Source organism: Globicephala melas, unplaced genomic scaffold (genome assembly GCF_963455315.2).
Source record: "Globicephala melas unplaced genomic scaffold, mGloMel1.2 SCAFFOLD_182, whole genome shotgun sequence".
NCBI classification, from domain to species: Eukaryota; Metazoa; Chordata; class Mammalia; order Artiodactyla; family Delphinidae; genus Globicephala; species Globicephala melas.
Genome location: NW_027207354.1, coordinates 287630 through 302252, shown reverse-complemented (window position 1 = coordinate 302252; position 14623 = coordinate 287630). Strand labels below are relative to the sequence as shown.

At 68.6% G+C, this 14623-nt stretch overlaps 7 non-coding genes across 7 annotated transcripts; all 7 read right to left on the bottom strand.

Moving 5' to 3' along the window:
• Positions 1–1990: 1990 nt before the first annotated feature.
• On the bottom strand, positions 1991–2109 carry LOC132595454 (5S ribosomal RNA). The gene has a single exon (XR_009561596.1). It is a non-coding gene; the product is annotated as a 5S ribosomal RNA (ribosomal RNA).
• A 2696-nt stretch (positions 2110–4805) lies between these two features.
• Positions 4806–4924, bottom strand: LOC132595453 (5S ribosomal RNA). Its single transcript, XR_009561595.1, has one exon. It is a non-coding gene; the product is annotated as a 5S ribosomal RNA (ribosomal RNA).
• Positions 4925–5856: 932 nt separating this feature from the next.
• Positions 5857–5975, bottom strand: LOC132595452 (5S ribosomal RNA). The gene has a single exon (XR_009561594.1). It is a non-coding gene; the product is annotated as a 5S ribosomal RNA (ribosomal RNA).
• Positions 5976–8672: 2697 nt separating this feature from the next.
• LOC132595451 (5S ribosomal RNA) lies at positions 8673–8791 on the bottom strand. Its single transcript, XR_009561593.1, has one exon. It is a non-coding gene; the product is annotated as a 5S ribosomal RNA (ribosomal RNA).
• Positions 8792–9723: 932 nt separating this feature from the next.
• On the bottom strand, positions 9724–9842 carry LOC132595450 (5S ribosomal RNA). The gene has a single exon (XR_009561592.1). It is a non-coding gene; the product is annotated as a 5S ribosomal RNA (ribosomal RNA).
• A 2697-nt stretch (positions 9843–12539) lies between these two features.
• On the bottom strand, positions 12540–12658 carry LOC132595448 (5S ribosomal RNA). Its single transcript, XR_009561590.1, has one exon. It is a non-coding gene; the product is annotated as a 5S ribosomal RNA (ribosomal RNA).
• A 932-nt stretch (positions 12659–13590) lies between these two features.
• Positions 13591–13709, bottom strand: LOC132595447 (5S ribosomal RNA). Its single transcript, XR_009561589.1, has one exon. It is a non-coding gene; the product is annotated as a 5S ribosomal RNA (ribosomal RNA).
• Positions 13710–14623: the final 914 nt, after the last annotated feature.

Here is a 14623-nt window from a genome sequence, read left to right as displayed (position 1 = left end):
CTGGGTCTGGAGGGCTCTGAGCCTCCATCCGCTCTGGTGCCTCGGGTCTACCGGCCCGACGCCTGGTAGCGCGACACCCCACCGGCCCACAGACGTAGCCTCCCCAGCTGTGCTCACAGCGAGTCCAACCGCAGCCTGCATCCCTCCACGGGACACTTGGATTACTCCCGCGATCCCCACGAGGTGCGGCACCCGGCGGCCGAATGGGCTGAGATCCTGCCCTTGCGGCGCCCTGTGGCCACCTCCGCCTCCCTCACGGTACTGGCCGAGGCCTCGGACCAGCGGGCCCCGGCTCCCAGCTCAGCGCTGCTCCTCCGCCCCTCTCACCTCCTGCCCGACGTCCAGGCTACCGAGCACCCTCCACCCCCGCCCACCTTCATGCCACTCAGCCGGAACCCGGGAGGCAATGCCAACTACCAGGTGTATGACAGTCTGGTGCTGAAGCGGCAACCGCAGGAGGGCCAAGCGCGGGCCAACTCGCTGCTACCTTCCACCTCGGCCTCCAGGCCCTCTCTGCACGGGAGCCAGACTGGGAAAATGAACTTACCAGCAGCAAGTGGGGGCAGGGGCAGGGGGCGGCAGGGCATGGAGAGAGGAATAAAGAGCGCCAGAGTCCAGGAAACATTGGTGGTCTGTGGCTTGGAAGCGCCACTCCTTCTGCCAGCCTGGGTCCCTGCGCTTGGCTTCCTGCAATAAGAAGCCAGTGTCCCCTTCTTGGCCTGAGGGTCCCTTTGGTTTAGTGGCCACAGTTCTGCCAGCAGGCCCCTCCTGGTCCTATACCATGCACTAAGTACATCTGCAGCTGCAGACTCCAAACCCCTGGTCTCTGGGCACCTCCTCTGTGTCTCAGCTGTCCCTGTCCACAGAGAGCCTCATACAAGAAGTTGCTTCCAAACTGGGAGGTTCCACATCTGGGCAGGTCCAGCTCCAGGCCCAGTGAAGGGCATGAAGAAGGCTGAGGCTCTGGACTCCAGCCAGGCCTTCAGCAGGCCTCTGAGGCCAAGGTCTTCCTAGTCTCAAGAGGGGCCAAGAGACGCAATGTGTCATTTGAACAAGTGAGTCAGCGGGCGGTGAGCGAATGAATGACCGCTCGAGGGGATGTATGCCGGCCACCGGGCCCTGTTTGACTGTCCAGGCTCAGCTTACCTGACCCTGGTTACCAGGGAATGCCACTCTGGGCCCTCCTTTTCATCCCCCTCCCTCACTGTGACCTCACCACCTGCCCCATTATGACCCAGTCTGGCTCCCAGTTAAAACTGGAGGGCAGAGGGCCCAGGCAGTCCTGGGACCAACGGCCATGGGTGAGCGAAACTACTACCGAGCCGAGCCGTTCACTGGCCCCATCCCCAGGAAATGCCAGGAGCAAGGATACTCAATTCTTCTGATCCCGGTCAGCTTCATCTTGCTCAACGTGGGGATCAACATGGTGACTATGGTCAGGGCAGGATCTGTGCAGCGCGGTTGGGGGAGCCCTGGGGTCTTGAAGGGGCTGAGGTGGGAGGGCTGCTGGGGTGTGACCGGGACAAGGGTTGGATTTCAGGGCTCACCCTGCTCCCGGCCTCCCCCCTCCCCTTCTTGCCTCAACTCTGGAGGCATCTGAAGAGATTCTTGCGGGCACTTTTCAATCGTATTTTCCACAAAGGTGAGTGGGCGCCGGCGTGGGTTCAGGGGATGTGGGCCTGTCCCCTTTCTTCTATCCCTGCCTTGATTCTCAGCCCCTCAGGAACCCAGGCCCTGACCCATCTCGCCTTTCCCCACAGACAAGCAAGCCAGCTGTGTAGGCACCCATCGCATGTGCATGCGCTGCTCCGTGGATCCCAAGAACCTGTGCTCAAGAGTTTCTTCCCACTTCTGCCATCGCCCAAGCTTCCTGCTCGGGCAGGTAAACCCACCTTGACTACTGCCTGCAGCGGGGCTCGGCGGGGGCGGAGCCGGCGGCCCCCCCGCCGCGGGCGAGTAAAGGAGAAGGCGGGCGGAGCGGGAGGCAAAAAGCCTACAGCACCCGGTATTCCCAGGCGGTCTCCCATCCAAGTACTAACCAGGCCCGACCCTGCTTAGCTTCCGAGATCAGACGAGATCGGGCGCGTTCAGGGTGGTATGGCCGTAGACGGGGGCGGGGGGCCGCGGGCGGCCTCTTGAGGCCCAGTTTCGCTGGCGCTGGCGCCTTAACGCCAGCCTGGCGGCCGGCCCGCCCCGGCAGGGCCCCCTCGCCCGCCCAGGCAGGGGCAACGGAGGTCTCGGGTATCGGGCGGCGGCGGAGGGTTTGGCGACCACCTCCCAGCCCAGGGCGGCCGTGACCCAGCAAACCCTTCGGCGCTTGGCGCCCCGCCCAAGATCCCGCACGTCGCTCACAGGGACGTGGCCCCGGAGGCTTCAGGGCCCGGGGCCCGCGGTCCCTTGGGCATCGGCCCTGCCCGCCCACGCGGCCCTAGGCGCAGCCCGGCCGCAGCCCGGGCCGGCCCTCCTGCCCGACAGCAGCTGGCCCGAAGCCACCGGGAGCCACCATTGAGTCGCCACGGCCCCTCAGCCCCGGCAAGGCCACCCTTGCCCCCACACCCCCCGCCGAGCTCAGGACCCCGCCCCTGGTGGCCGGCAGGCCCGGGGAAGCGGCCCCTGCCCTCGATCCCGCTCCCGCACCCGGCCGCGGTGACACGCCAGAGGGGCGGGGTGGGGGGGGGCTTTTGTCGGAGGGAGCTGTGGAGGGACACACCGGCACACAGGTGGCGGCGCCGGGGCTGGGCGCCGGTGGGGGCGGCCAGGTGCAGGTCGAGGGGCTCGCGGGCCGAAAGGACGGCAACTGGGCCCATGGCGGAGTCTGGGTCTGGAGGGCTCTGAGCCTCCATCCGCTCTGGTGCCTCGGGTCTACCGGCCCGACGCCTGGTAGCGCGACACCCCACCGGCCCACAGACGTAGCCTCCCCAGCTGTGCTCACAGCGAGTCCAACCGCAGCCTGCATCCCTCCACGGGACACTTGGATTACTCCCGCGATCCCCACGAGGTGCGGCACCCGGCGGCCGAATGGGCTGAGATCCTGCCCTTGCGGCGCCCTGTGGCCACCTCCGCCTCCCTCACGGTACTGGCCGAGGCCTCGGACCAGCGGGCCCCGGCTCCCAGCTCAGCGCTGCTCCTCCGCCCCTCTCACCTCCTGCCCGACGTCCAGGCTACCGAGCACCCTCCACCCCCGCCCACCTTCATGCCACTCAGCCGGAACCCGGGAGGCAATGCCAACTACCAGGTGTATGACAGTCTGGTGCTGAAGCGGCAACCGCAGGAGGGCCAAGCGCGGGCCAACTCGCTGCTACCTTCCACCTCGGCCTCCAGGCCCTCTCTGCACGGGAGCCAGACTGGGAAAGTGAACTTACCAGCAGCAAGTGGGGGCAGGGGCAGGGGGCGGCAGGGCATGGAGAGAGGAATAAAGAGCGCCAGAGTCCAGGAAACATTGGTGGTCTGTGGCTTGGAAGCGCCACTCCTTCTGCCAGCCTGGGTCCCTGCGCTTGGCTTCCTGCAATAAGAAGCCAGTGTCCCCTTCTTGGCCTGAGGGTCCCTTTGGTTTAGTGGCCACAGTTCTGCCAGCAGGCCCCTCCTGGTCCTATACCATGCACTAAGTACATCTGCAGCTGCAGACTCCAAACCCCTGGTCTCTGGGCACCTCCTCTGTGTCTCAGCTGTCCCTGTCCACAGAGAGCCTCATACAAGAAGTTGCTTCCAAACTGGGAGGTTCCACATCTGGGCAGGTCCAGCTCCAGGCCCAGTGAAGGGCATGAAGAAGGCTGAGGCTCTGGACTCCAGCCAGGCCTTCAGCAGGCCTCTGAGGCCAAGGTCTTCCTAGTCTCAAGAGGGGCCAAGAGACGCAATGTGTCATTTGAACAAGTGAGTCAGCGGGCGGTGAGCGAATGAATGACCGCTCGAGGGGATGTATGCCGGCCACCGGGCCCTGTTTGACTGTCCAGGCTCAGCTTACCTGACCCTGGTTACCAGGGAATGCCACTCTGGGCCCTCCTTTTCATCCCCCTCCCTCACTGTGACCTCACCACCTGCCCCATTATGACCCAGTCTGGCTCCCAGTTAAAACTGGAGGGCAGAGGGCCCAGGCAGTCCTGGGACCAACGGCCATGGGTGAGCGAAACTACTACCGAGCCGAGCCGTTCACTGGTCCCATCCCCAGGAAATGCCAGGAGCAAGGATACTCAATTCTTCTGATCCCGGTCAGCTTCATCTTGCTCAACGTGGGGATCAACATGGTGACTATGGTCAGGGCAGGATCTGTGCAGCGCGGTTGGGGGAGCCCTGGGGTCTTGAAGGGGCTGAGGTGGGAGGGCTGCTGGGGTGTGACCGGGACAAGGGTTGGATTTCAGGGCTCACCCTGCTCCCGGCCTCCCCCCTCCCCTTCTTCCCTCAACTCTGGAGGCATCTGAAGAGATTCTTGCGGGCACTTTTCAATCGTATTTTCCACAAAGGTGAGTGGGCGCCGGCGTGGGTTCAGGGGATGTGGGCCTGTCCCCTTTCTTCTATCCCTGCCTTGATTCTCAGCCCCTCAGGAACCCAGGCCCTGACCCATCTCGCCTTTCCCCACAGACAAGCAAGCCAGCTGTGTAGGCACCCATCGCATGTGCATGCGCTGCTCCGTGGATCCCAAGAACCTGTGCTCAAGAGTTTCTTCCCACTTCTGCCATCGCCCAAGCTTCCTGCTCGGGCAGGTAAACCCACCTTGACTACTGCCTGCAGCGGGGCTCGGCGGGGGCGGAGCCGGCGGCCCCCCCGCCGCGGGCGAGTAAAGGAGAAGGCGGGCGGAGCGGGAGGCAAAAAGCCTACAGCACCCGGTATTCCCAGGCGGTCTCCCATCCAAGTACTAACCAGGCCCGACCCTGCTTAGCTTCCGAGATCAGACGAGATCGGGCGCGTTCAGGGTGGTATGGCCGTAGACGGGGGCGGGGGGCCGCGGGCGGCCTCTTGAGGCCCAGTTTCGCTGGCGCTGGCGCCTTAACGCCAGCCTGGCGGCCGGCCCGCCCCGGCAGGGCCCCCTCGCCCGCCCAGGCAGGGGCAACGGAGGTCTCGGGTATCGGGCGGCGGCGGAGGGTTTGGCGACCACCTCCCAGCCCAGGGCGGCCGTGACCCAGCAAACCCTTCGGCGCTTGGCGCCCCGCCCAAGATCCCGCACGTCGCTCACAGGGACGTGGCCCCGGAGGCTTCAGGGCCCGGGGCCCGCGGTCCCTTGGGCATCGGCCCTGCCCGCCCACGCGGCCCTAGGCGCAGCCCGGCCGCAGCCCGGGCCGGCCCTCCTGCCCGACAGCAGCTGGCCCGAAGCCACCGGGAGCCACCATTGAGTCGCCACGGCCCCTCAGCCCCGGCAAGGCCACCCTTGCCCCCACACCCCCCGCCGAGCTCAGGACCCCGCCCCTGGTGGCCGGCAGGCCCGGGGAAGCGGCCCCTGCCCTCGATCCCGCTCCCGCACCCGGCCGCGGTGACACGCCAGAGGGGCGGGGTGGGGGGGGGCTTTTGTCGGAGGGAGCTGTGGAGGGACACACCGGCACACAGGTGGCGGCGCCGGGGCTGGGCGCCGGTGGGGGCGGCCAGGTGCAGGTCGAGGGGCTCGCGGGCCGAAAGGACGGCAACTGGGCCCGCGGCGGAGTCTGGGTCCGGGCCAGCCACCCCGGGAGCGTCTGGGGTGCGCCTGCCTTCCAGGGCCGCCTTCTGGCCGCCTGGCCGGCCGGGCCGGCGGGGAGCGACCCCGCCGGCGCGCGCCGTGGTGGGAGGGGCCTGAGGAGGTGGGGCCTGCAGCGGGGCCCGGCGGGGGCGGAGCCGGCGGCCCCCGCCGCGGGCGAGTAAAGGAGAAGGCGGGCGGAGCGGGAGGCAAAAAGCCTACAGCACCCGGTATTCCCAGGCGGTCTCCCATCCAAGTACTAACCAGGCCCGACCCTGCTTAGCTTCCGAGATCAGACGAGATCGGGCGCGTTCAGGGTGGTATGGCCGTAGACGGGGGCGGGGGGCCGCGGGCGGCCTCTTGAGGCCCAGTTTCGCTGGCGCTGGCGCCTTAACGCCAGCCTGGCGGCCGGCCCGCCCCGGCAGGGCCCCCTCGCCCGCCCAGGCAGGGGCAACGGAGGTCTCGGGTATCGGGCGGCGGCGGAGGGTTTGGCGACCACCTCCCAGCCCAGGGCGGCCGTGACCCAGCAAACCCTTCGGCGCTTGGCGCCCCGCCCAAGATCCCGCACGTCGCTCACAGGGACGTGGCCCCGGAGGCTTCAGGGCCCGGGGCCCGCGGTCCCTTGGGCATCGGCCCTGCCCGCCCACGCGGCCCTAGGCGCAGCCCGGCCGCAGCCCGGGCCGGCCCTCCTGCCCGACAGCAGCTGGCCCGAAGCCACCGGGAGCCACCATTGAGTCGCCACGGCCCCTCAGCCCCGGCAAGGCCACCCTTGCCCCCACACCCCCCGCCGAGCTCAGGACCCCGCCCCTGGTGGCCGGCAGGCCCGGGGAAGCGGCCCCTGCCCTCGATCCCGCTCCCGCACCCGGCCGCGCTGACACGCCAGAGGGGCGGGGTGGGGGTGGGGCTTTTGTCGGAGGGAGCTGTGGAGGGACACACCGGCACACAGGTGGCGGCGCCGGGGCTGGGCGCCGGTGGGGGCGGCCAGGTGCAGGTCGAGGGGCTCGCGGGCCGAAAGGACGGCAACTGGGCCCATGGCGGAGTCTGGGTCTGGAGGGCTCTGAGCCTCCATCCGCTCTGGTGCCTCGGGTCTACCGGCCCGACGCCTGGTAGCGCGACACCCCACCGGCCCACAGACGTAGCCTCCCCAGCTGTGCTCACAGCGAGTCCAACCGCAGCCTGCATCCCTCCACGGGACACTTGGATTACTCCCGCGATCCCCACGAGGTGCGGCACCCGGCGGCCGAATGGGCTGAGATCCTGCCCTTGCGGCGCCCTGTGGCCACCTCCGCCTCCCTCACGGTACTGGCCGAGGCCTCGGACCAGCGGGCCCCGGCTCCCAGCTCAGCGCTGCTCCTCCGCCCCTCTCACCTCCTGCCCGACGTCCAGGCTACCGAGCACCCTCCACCCCCGCCCACCTTCATGCCACTCAGCCGGAACCCGGGAGGCAATGCCAACTACCAGGTGTATGACAGTCTGGTGCTGAAGCGGCAACCGCAGGAGGGCCAAGCGCGGGCCAACTCGCTGCTACCTTCCACCTCGGCCTCCAGGCCCTCTCTGCACGGGAGCCAGACTGGGAAAGTGAACTTACCAGCAGCAAGTGGGGGCAGGGGCAGGGGGCGGCAGGGCATGGAGAGAGGAATAAAGAGCGCCAGAGTCCAGGAAACATTGGTGGTCTGTGGCTTGGAAGCGCCACTCCTTCTGCCAGCCTGGGTCCCTGCGCTTGGCTTCCTGCAATAAGAAGCCAGTGTCCCCTTCTTGGCCTGAGGGTCCCTTTGGTTTAGTGGCCACAGTTCTGCCAGCAGGCCCCTCCTGGTCCTATACCATGCACTAAGTACATCTGCAGCTGCAGACTCCAAACCCCTGGTCTCTGGGCACCTCCTCTGTGTCTCAGCTGTCCCTGTCCACAGAGAGCCTCATACAAGAAGTTGCTTCCAAACTGGGAGGTTCCACATCTGGGCAGGTCCAGCTCCAGGCCCAGTGAAGGGCATGAAGAAGGCTGAGGCTCTGGACTCCAGCCAGGCCTTCAGCAGGCCTCTGAGGCCAAGGTCTTCCTAGTCTCAAGAGGGGCCAAGAGACGCAATGTGTCATTTGAACAAGTGAGTCAGCGGGCGGTGAGCGAATGAATGACCGCTCGAGGGGATGTATGCCGGCCACCGGGCCCTGTTTGACTGTCCAGGCTCAGCTTACCTGACCCTGGTTACCAGGGAATGCCACTCTGGGCCCTCCTTTTCATCCCCCTCCCTCACTGTGACCTCACCACCTGCCCCATTATGACCCAGTCTGGCTCCCAGTTAAAACTGGAGGGCAGAGGGCCCAGGCAGTCCTGGGACCAACGGCCATGGGTGAGCGAAACTACTACCGAGCCGAGCCGTTCACTGGCCCCATCCCCAGGAAATGCCAGGAGCAAGGATACTCAATTCTTCTGATCCCGGTCAGCTTCATCTTGCTCAACGTGGGGATCAACATGGTGACTATGGTCAGGGCAGGATCTGTGCAGCGCGGTTGGGGGAGCCCTGGGGTCTTGAAGGGGCTGAGGTGGGAGGGCTGCTGGGGTGTGACCGGGACAAGGGTTGGATTTCAGGGCTCACCCTGCTCCCGGCCTCCCCCCTCCCCTTCTTCCCTCAACTCTGGAGGCATCTGAAGAGATTCTTGCGGGCACTTTTCAATCGTATTTTCCACAAAGGTGAGTGGGCGCCGGCGTGGGTTCAGGGGATGTGGGCCTGTCCCCTTTCTTCTATCCCTGCCTTGATTCTCAGCCCCTCAGGAACCCAGGCCCTGACCCATCTCGCCTTTCCCCACAGACAAGCAAGCCAGCTGTGTAGGCACCCATCGCATGTGCATGCGCTGCTCCGTGGATCCCAAGAACCTGTGCTCAAGAGTTTCTTCCCACTTCTGCCATCGCCCAAGCTTCCTGCTCGGGCAGGTAAACCCACCTTGACTACTGCCTGCAGCGGGGCTCGGCGGGGGCGGAGCCGGCGGCCCCCCCGCCGCGGGCGAGTAAAGGAGAAGGCGGGCGGAGCGGGAGGCAAAAAGCCTACAGCACCCGGTATTCCCAGGCGGTCTCCCATCCAAGTACTAACCAGGCCCGACCCTGCTTAGCTTCCGAGATCAGACGAGATCGGGCGCGTTCAGGGTGGTATGGCCGTAGACGGGGGCGGGGGGCCGCGGGCGGCCTCTTGAGGCCCAGTTTCGCTGGCGCTGGCGCCTTAACGCCAGCCTGGCGGCCGGCCCGCCCCGGCAGGGCCCCCTCGCCCGCCCAGGCAGGGGCAACGGAGGTCTCGGGTATCGGGCGGCGGCGGAGGGTTTGGCGACCACCTCCCAGCCCAGGGCGGCCGTGACCCAGCAAACCCTTCGGCGCTTGGCGCCCCGCCCAAGATCCCGCACGTCGCTCACAGGGACGTGGCCCCGGAGGCTTCAGGGCCCGGGGCCCGCGGTCCCTTGGGCATCGGCCCTGCCCGCCCACGCGGCCCTAGGCGCAGCCCGGCCGCAGCCCGGGCCGGCCCTCCTGCCCGACAGCAGCTGGCCCGAAGCCACCGGGAGCCACCATTGAGTCGCCACGGCCCCTCAGCCCCGGCAAGGCCACCCTTGCCCCCACACCCCCCGCCGAGCTCAGGACCCCGCCCCTGGTGGCCGGCAGGCCCGGGGAAGCGGCCCCTGCCCTCGATCCCGCTCCCGCACCCGGCCGCGCTGACACGCCAGAGGGGCGGGGTGGGGGGAGGCTTTTGTCGGAGGGAGCTGTGGAGGGACACACCGGCACACAGGTGGCGGCGCCGGGGCTGGGCGCCGGTGGGGGCGGCCAGGTGCAGGTCGAGGGGCTCGCGGGCCGAAAGGACGGCAACTGGGCCCGCGGCGGAGTCTGGGTCCGGGCCAGCCAGCCCGGGAGCGTCTGGGGTGCGCCTGCCTTCCAGGGCCGCCTTCTGGCCGCCTGGCCGGCCGGGCCGGCGGGGAGCGACCCCGCCGGCGCGCGCCGTGGTGGGAGGGGCCTGAGGAGGTGGGGCCTGCAGCGGGGCCCGGCGGGGGCGGAGCCGGCGGCCCCCGCCGCGGGCGAGTAAAGGAGAAGGCGGGCGGAGCGGGAGGCAAAAAGCCTACAGCACCCGGTATTCCCAGGCGGTCTCCCATCCAAGTACTAACCAGGCCCGACCCTGCTTAGCTTCCGAGATCAGACGAGATCGGGCGCGTTCAGGGTGGTATGGCCGTAGACGGGGGCGGGGGGCCGCGGGCGGCCTCTTGAGGCCCAGTTTCGCTGGCACTGGCGCCTTAACGCCAGCCTGGTGGCCGGCCCGCCCCGGCAGGGCCCCCTCGCCCGCCCAGGCAGGGGCAACGGAGGTCTCGGGTATCGGGCGGCGGCGGAGGGTTTGGCGACCACCTCCCAGCCCAGGGCGGCCGTGACCCAGCAAACCCTTCGGCGCTTGGCGCCCCGCCCAAGATCCCGCACGTCGCTCACAGGGACGTGGCCCCGGAGGCTTCAGGGCCCGGGGCCCGCGGTCCCTTGGGCATCGGCCCTGCCCGCCCACGCGGCCCTAGGCGCAGCCCGGCCGCAGCCCGGGCCGGCCCTCCTGCCCGACAGCAGCTGGCCCGAAGCCACCGGGAGCCACCATTGAGTCGCCACGGCCCCTCAGCCCCGGCAAGGCCACCCTTGCCCCCACACCCCCCGCCGAGCTCAGGACCCCGCCCCTGGTGGCCGGCAGGCCCGGGGAAGCGGCCCCTGCCCTCGATCCCGCTCCCGCACCCGGCCGCGCTGACACGCCAGAGGGGCGGGGTGGGGGTGGGGCTTTTGTCGGAGGGAGCTGTGGAGGGACACACCGGCACACAGGTGGCGGCGCCGGGGCTGGGCGCCGGTGGGGGCGGCCAGGTGCAGGTCGAGGGGCTCGCGGGCCGAAAGGACGGCAACTGGGCCCATGGCGGAGTCTGGGTCTGGAGGGCTCTGAGCCTCCATCCGCTCTGGTGCCTCGGGTCTACCGGCCCGACGCCTGGTAGCGCGACACCCCACCGGCCCACAGACGTAGCCTCCCCAGCTGTGCTCACAGCGAGTCCAACCGCAGCCTGCATCCCTCCACGGGACACTTGGATTACTCCCGCGATCCCCACGAGGTGCGGCACCCGGCGGCCGAATGGGCTGAGATCCTGCCCTTGCGGCGCCCTGTGGCCACCTCCGCCTCCCTCACGGTACTGGCCGAGGCCTCGGACCAGCGGGCCCCGGCTCCCAGCTCAGCGCTGCTCCTCCGCCCCTCTCACCTCCTGCCCGACGTCCAGGCTACCGAGCACCCTCCACCCCCGCCCACCTTCATGCCACTCAGCCGGAACCCGGGAGGCAATGCCAACTACCAGGTGTATGACAGTCTGGTGCTGAAGCGGCAACCGCAGGAGGGCCAAGCGCGGGCCAACTCGCTGCTACCTTCCACCTCGGCCTCCAGGCCCTCTCTGCACGGGAGCCAGACTGGGAAAGTGAACTTACCAGCAGCAAGTGGGGGCAGGGGCAGGGGGCGGCAGGGCATGGAGAGAGGAATAAAGAGCGCCAGAGTCCAGGAAACATTGGTGGTCTGTGGCTTGGAAGCGCCACTCCTTCTGCCAGCCTGGGTCCCTGCGCTTGGCTTCCTGCAATAAGAAGCCAGTGTCCCCTTCTTGGCCTGAGGGTCCCTTTGGTTTAGTGGCCACAGTTCTGCCAGCAGGCCCCTCCTGGTCCTATACCATGCACTAAGTACATCTGCAGCTGCAGACTCCAAACCCCTGGTCTCTGGGCACCTCCTCTGTGTCTCAGCTGTCCCTGTCCACAGAGAGCCTCATACAAGAAGTTGCTTCCAAACTGGGAGGTTCCACATCTGGGCAGGTCCAGCTCCAGGCCCAGTGAAGGGCATGAAGAAGGCTGAGGCTCTGGACTCCAGCCAGGCCTTCAGCAGGCCTCTGAGGCCAAGGTCTTCCTAGTCTCAAGAGGGGCCAAGAGACGCAATGTGTCATTTGAACAAGTGAGTCAGCGGGCGGTGAGCGAATGAATGACCGCTCGAGGGGATGTATGCCGGCCACCGGGCCCTGTTTGACTGTCCAGGCTCAGCTTACCTGACCCTGGTTACCAGGGAATGCCACTCTGGGCCCTCCTTTTCATCCCCCTCCCTCACTGTGACCTCACCACCTGCCCCATTATGACCCAGTCTGGCTCCCAGTTAAAACTGGAGGGCAGAGGGCCCAGGCAGTCCTGGGACCAACGGCCATGGGTGAGCGAAACTACTACCGAGCCGAGCCGTTCACTGGCCCCATCCCCAGGAAATGCCAGGAGCAAGGATACTCAATTCTTCTGATCCCGGTCAGCTTCATCTTGCTCAACGTGGGGATCAACATGGTGACTATGGTCAGGGCAGGATCTGTGCAGCGCGGTTGGGGGAGCCCTGGGGTCTTGAAGGGGCTGAGGTGGGAGGGCTGCTGGGGTGTGACCGGGACAAGGGTTGGATTTCAGGGCTCACCCTGCTCCCGGCCTCCCCCCTCCCCTTCTTCCCTCAACTCTGGAGGCATCTGAAGAGATTCTTGCGGGCACTTTTCAATCGTATTTTCCACAAAGGTGAGTGGGCGCCGGCGTGGGTTCAGGGGATGTGGGCCTGTCCCCTTTCTTCTATCCCTGCCTTGATTCTCAGCCCCTCAGGAACCCAGGCCCTGACCCATCTCGCCTTTCCCCACAGACAAGCAAGCCAGCTGTGTAGGCACCCATCGCATGTGCATGCGCTGCTCCGTGGATCCCAAGAACCTGTGCTCAAGAGTTTCTTCCCACTTCTGCCATCGCCCAAGCTTCCTGCTCGGGCAGGTAAACCCACCTTGACTACTGCCTGCAGCGGGGCTCGGCGGGGGCGGAGCCGGCGGCCCCCCCGCCGCGGGCGAGTAAAGGAGAAGGCGGGCGGAGCGGGAGGCAAAAAGCCTACAGCACCCGGTATTCCCAGGCGGTCTCCCATCCAAGTACTAACCAGGCCCGACCCTGCTTAGCTTCCGAGATCAGACGAGATCGGGCGCGTTCAGGGTGGTATGGCCGTAGACGGGGGCGGGGGGCCGCGGGCGGCCTCTTGAGGCCCAGTTTCGCTGGCGCTGGCGCCTTAACGCCAGCCTGGCGGCCGGCCCGCCCCGGCAGGGCCCCCTCGCCCGCCCAGGCAGGGGCAACGGAGGTCTCGGGTATCGGGCGGCGGCGGAGGGTTTGGCGACCACCTCCCAGCCCAGGGCGGCCGTGACCCAGCAAACCCTTCGGCGCTTGGCGCCCCGCCCAAGATCCCGCACGTCGCTCACAGGGACGTGGCCCCGGAGGCTTCAGGGCCCGGGGCCCGCGGTCCCTTGGGCATCGGCCCTGCCCGCCCACGCGGCCCTAGGCGCAGCCCGGCCGCAGCCCGGGCCGGCCCTCCTGCCCGACAGCAGCTGGCCCGAAGCCACCGGGAGCCACCATTGAGTCGCCACGGCCCCTCAGCCCCGGCAAGGCCACCCTTGCCCCCACACCCCCCGCCGAGCTCAGGACCCCGCCCCTGGTGGCCGGCAGGCCCGGGGAAGCGGCCCCTGCCCTCGATCCCGCTCCCGCACCCGGCCGCGGTGACACGCCAGAGGGGCGGGGTGGGGGGGGGCTTTTGTCGGAGGGAGCTGTGGAGGGACACACCGGCACACAGGTGGCGGCGCCGGGGCTGGGCGCCGGTGGGGGCGGCCAGGTGCAGGTCGAGGGGCTCGCGGGCCGAAAGGACGGCAACTGGGCCCGCGGCGGAGTCTGGGTCCGGGCCAGCCACCCCGGGAGCGTCTGGGGTGCGCCTGCCTTCCAGGGCCGCCTTCTGGCCGCCTGGCCGGCCGGGCCGGCGGGGAGCGACCCCGCCGGCGCGCGCCGTGGTGGGAGGGGCCTGAGGAGGTGGGGCCTGCAGCGGGGCCCGGCGGGGGCGGAGCCGGCGGCCCCCGCCGCGGGCGAGTAAAGGAGAAGGCGGGCGGAGCGGGAGGCAAAAAGCCTACAGCACCCGGTATTCCCAGGCGGTCTCCCATCCAAGTACTAACCAGGCCCGACCCTGCTTAGCTTCCGAGATCAGACGAGATCGGGCGCGTTCAGGGTGGTATGGCCGTAGACGGGGGCGGGGGGCCGCGGGCGGCCTCTTGAGGCCCAGTTTCGCTGGCGCTGGCGCCTTAACGCCAGCCTGGCGGCCGGCCCGCCCCGGCAGGGCCCCCTCGCCCGCCCAGGCAGGGGCAACGGAGGTCTCGGGTATCGGGCGGCGGCGGAGGGTTTGGCGACCACCTCCCAGCCCAGGGCGGCCGTGACCCAGCAAACCCTTCGGCGCTTGGCGCCCCGCCCAAGATCCCGCACGTCGCTCACAGGGACGTGGCCCCGGAGGCTTCAGGGCCCGGGGCCCGCGGTCCCTTGGGCATCGGCCCTGCCCGCCCACGCGGCCCTAGGCGCAGCCCGGCCGCAGCCCGGGCCGGCCCTCCTGCCCGACAGCAGCTGGCCCGAAGCCACCGGGAGCCACCATTGAGTCGCCACGGCCCCTCAGCCCCGGCAAGGCCACCCTTGCCCCCACACCCCCCGCCGAGCTCAGGACCCCGCCCCTGGTGGCCGGCAGGCCCGGGGAAGCGGCCCCTGCCCTCGATCCCGCTCCCGCACCCGGCCGCGCTGACACGCCAGAGGGGCGGGGTGGGGGTGGGGCTTTTGTCGGAGGGAGCTGTGGAGGGACACACCGGCACACAGGTGGCGGCGCCGGGGCTGGGCGCCGGTGGGGGCGGCCAGGTGCAGGTCGAGGGGCTCGCGGGCCGAAAGGACGGCAACTGGGCCCATGGCGGAGTCTGGGTCTGGAGGGCTCTGAGCCTCCATCCGCTCTGGTGCCTCGGGTCTACCGGCCCGACGCCTGGTAGCGCGACACCCCACCGGCCCACAGACGTAGCCTCCCCAGCTGTGCTCACAGCGAGTCCAACCGCAGCCTGCATCCCTCCACGGGACACTTGGATTACTCCCGCGATCCCCACGAGGTGCGGCACCCGGCGGCCGAATGG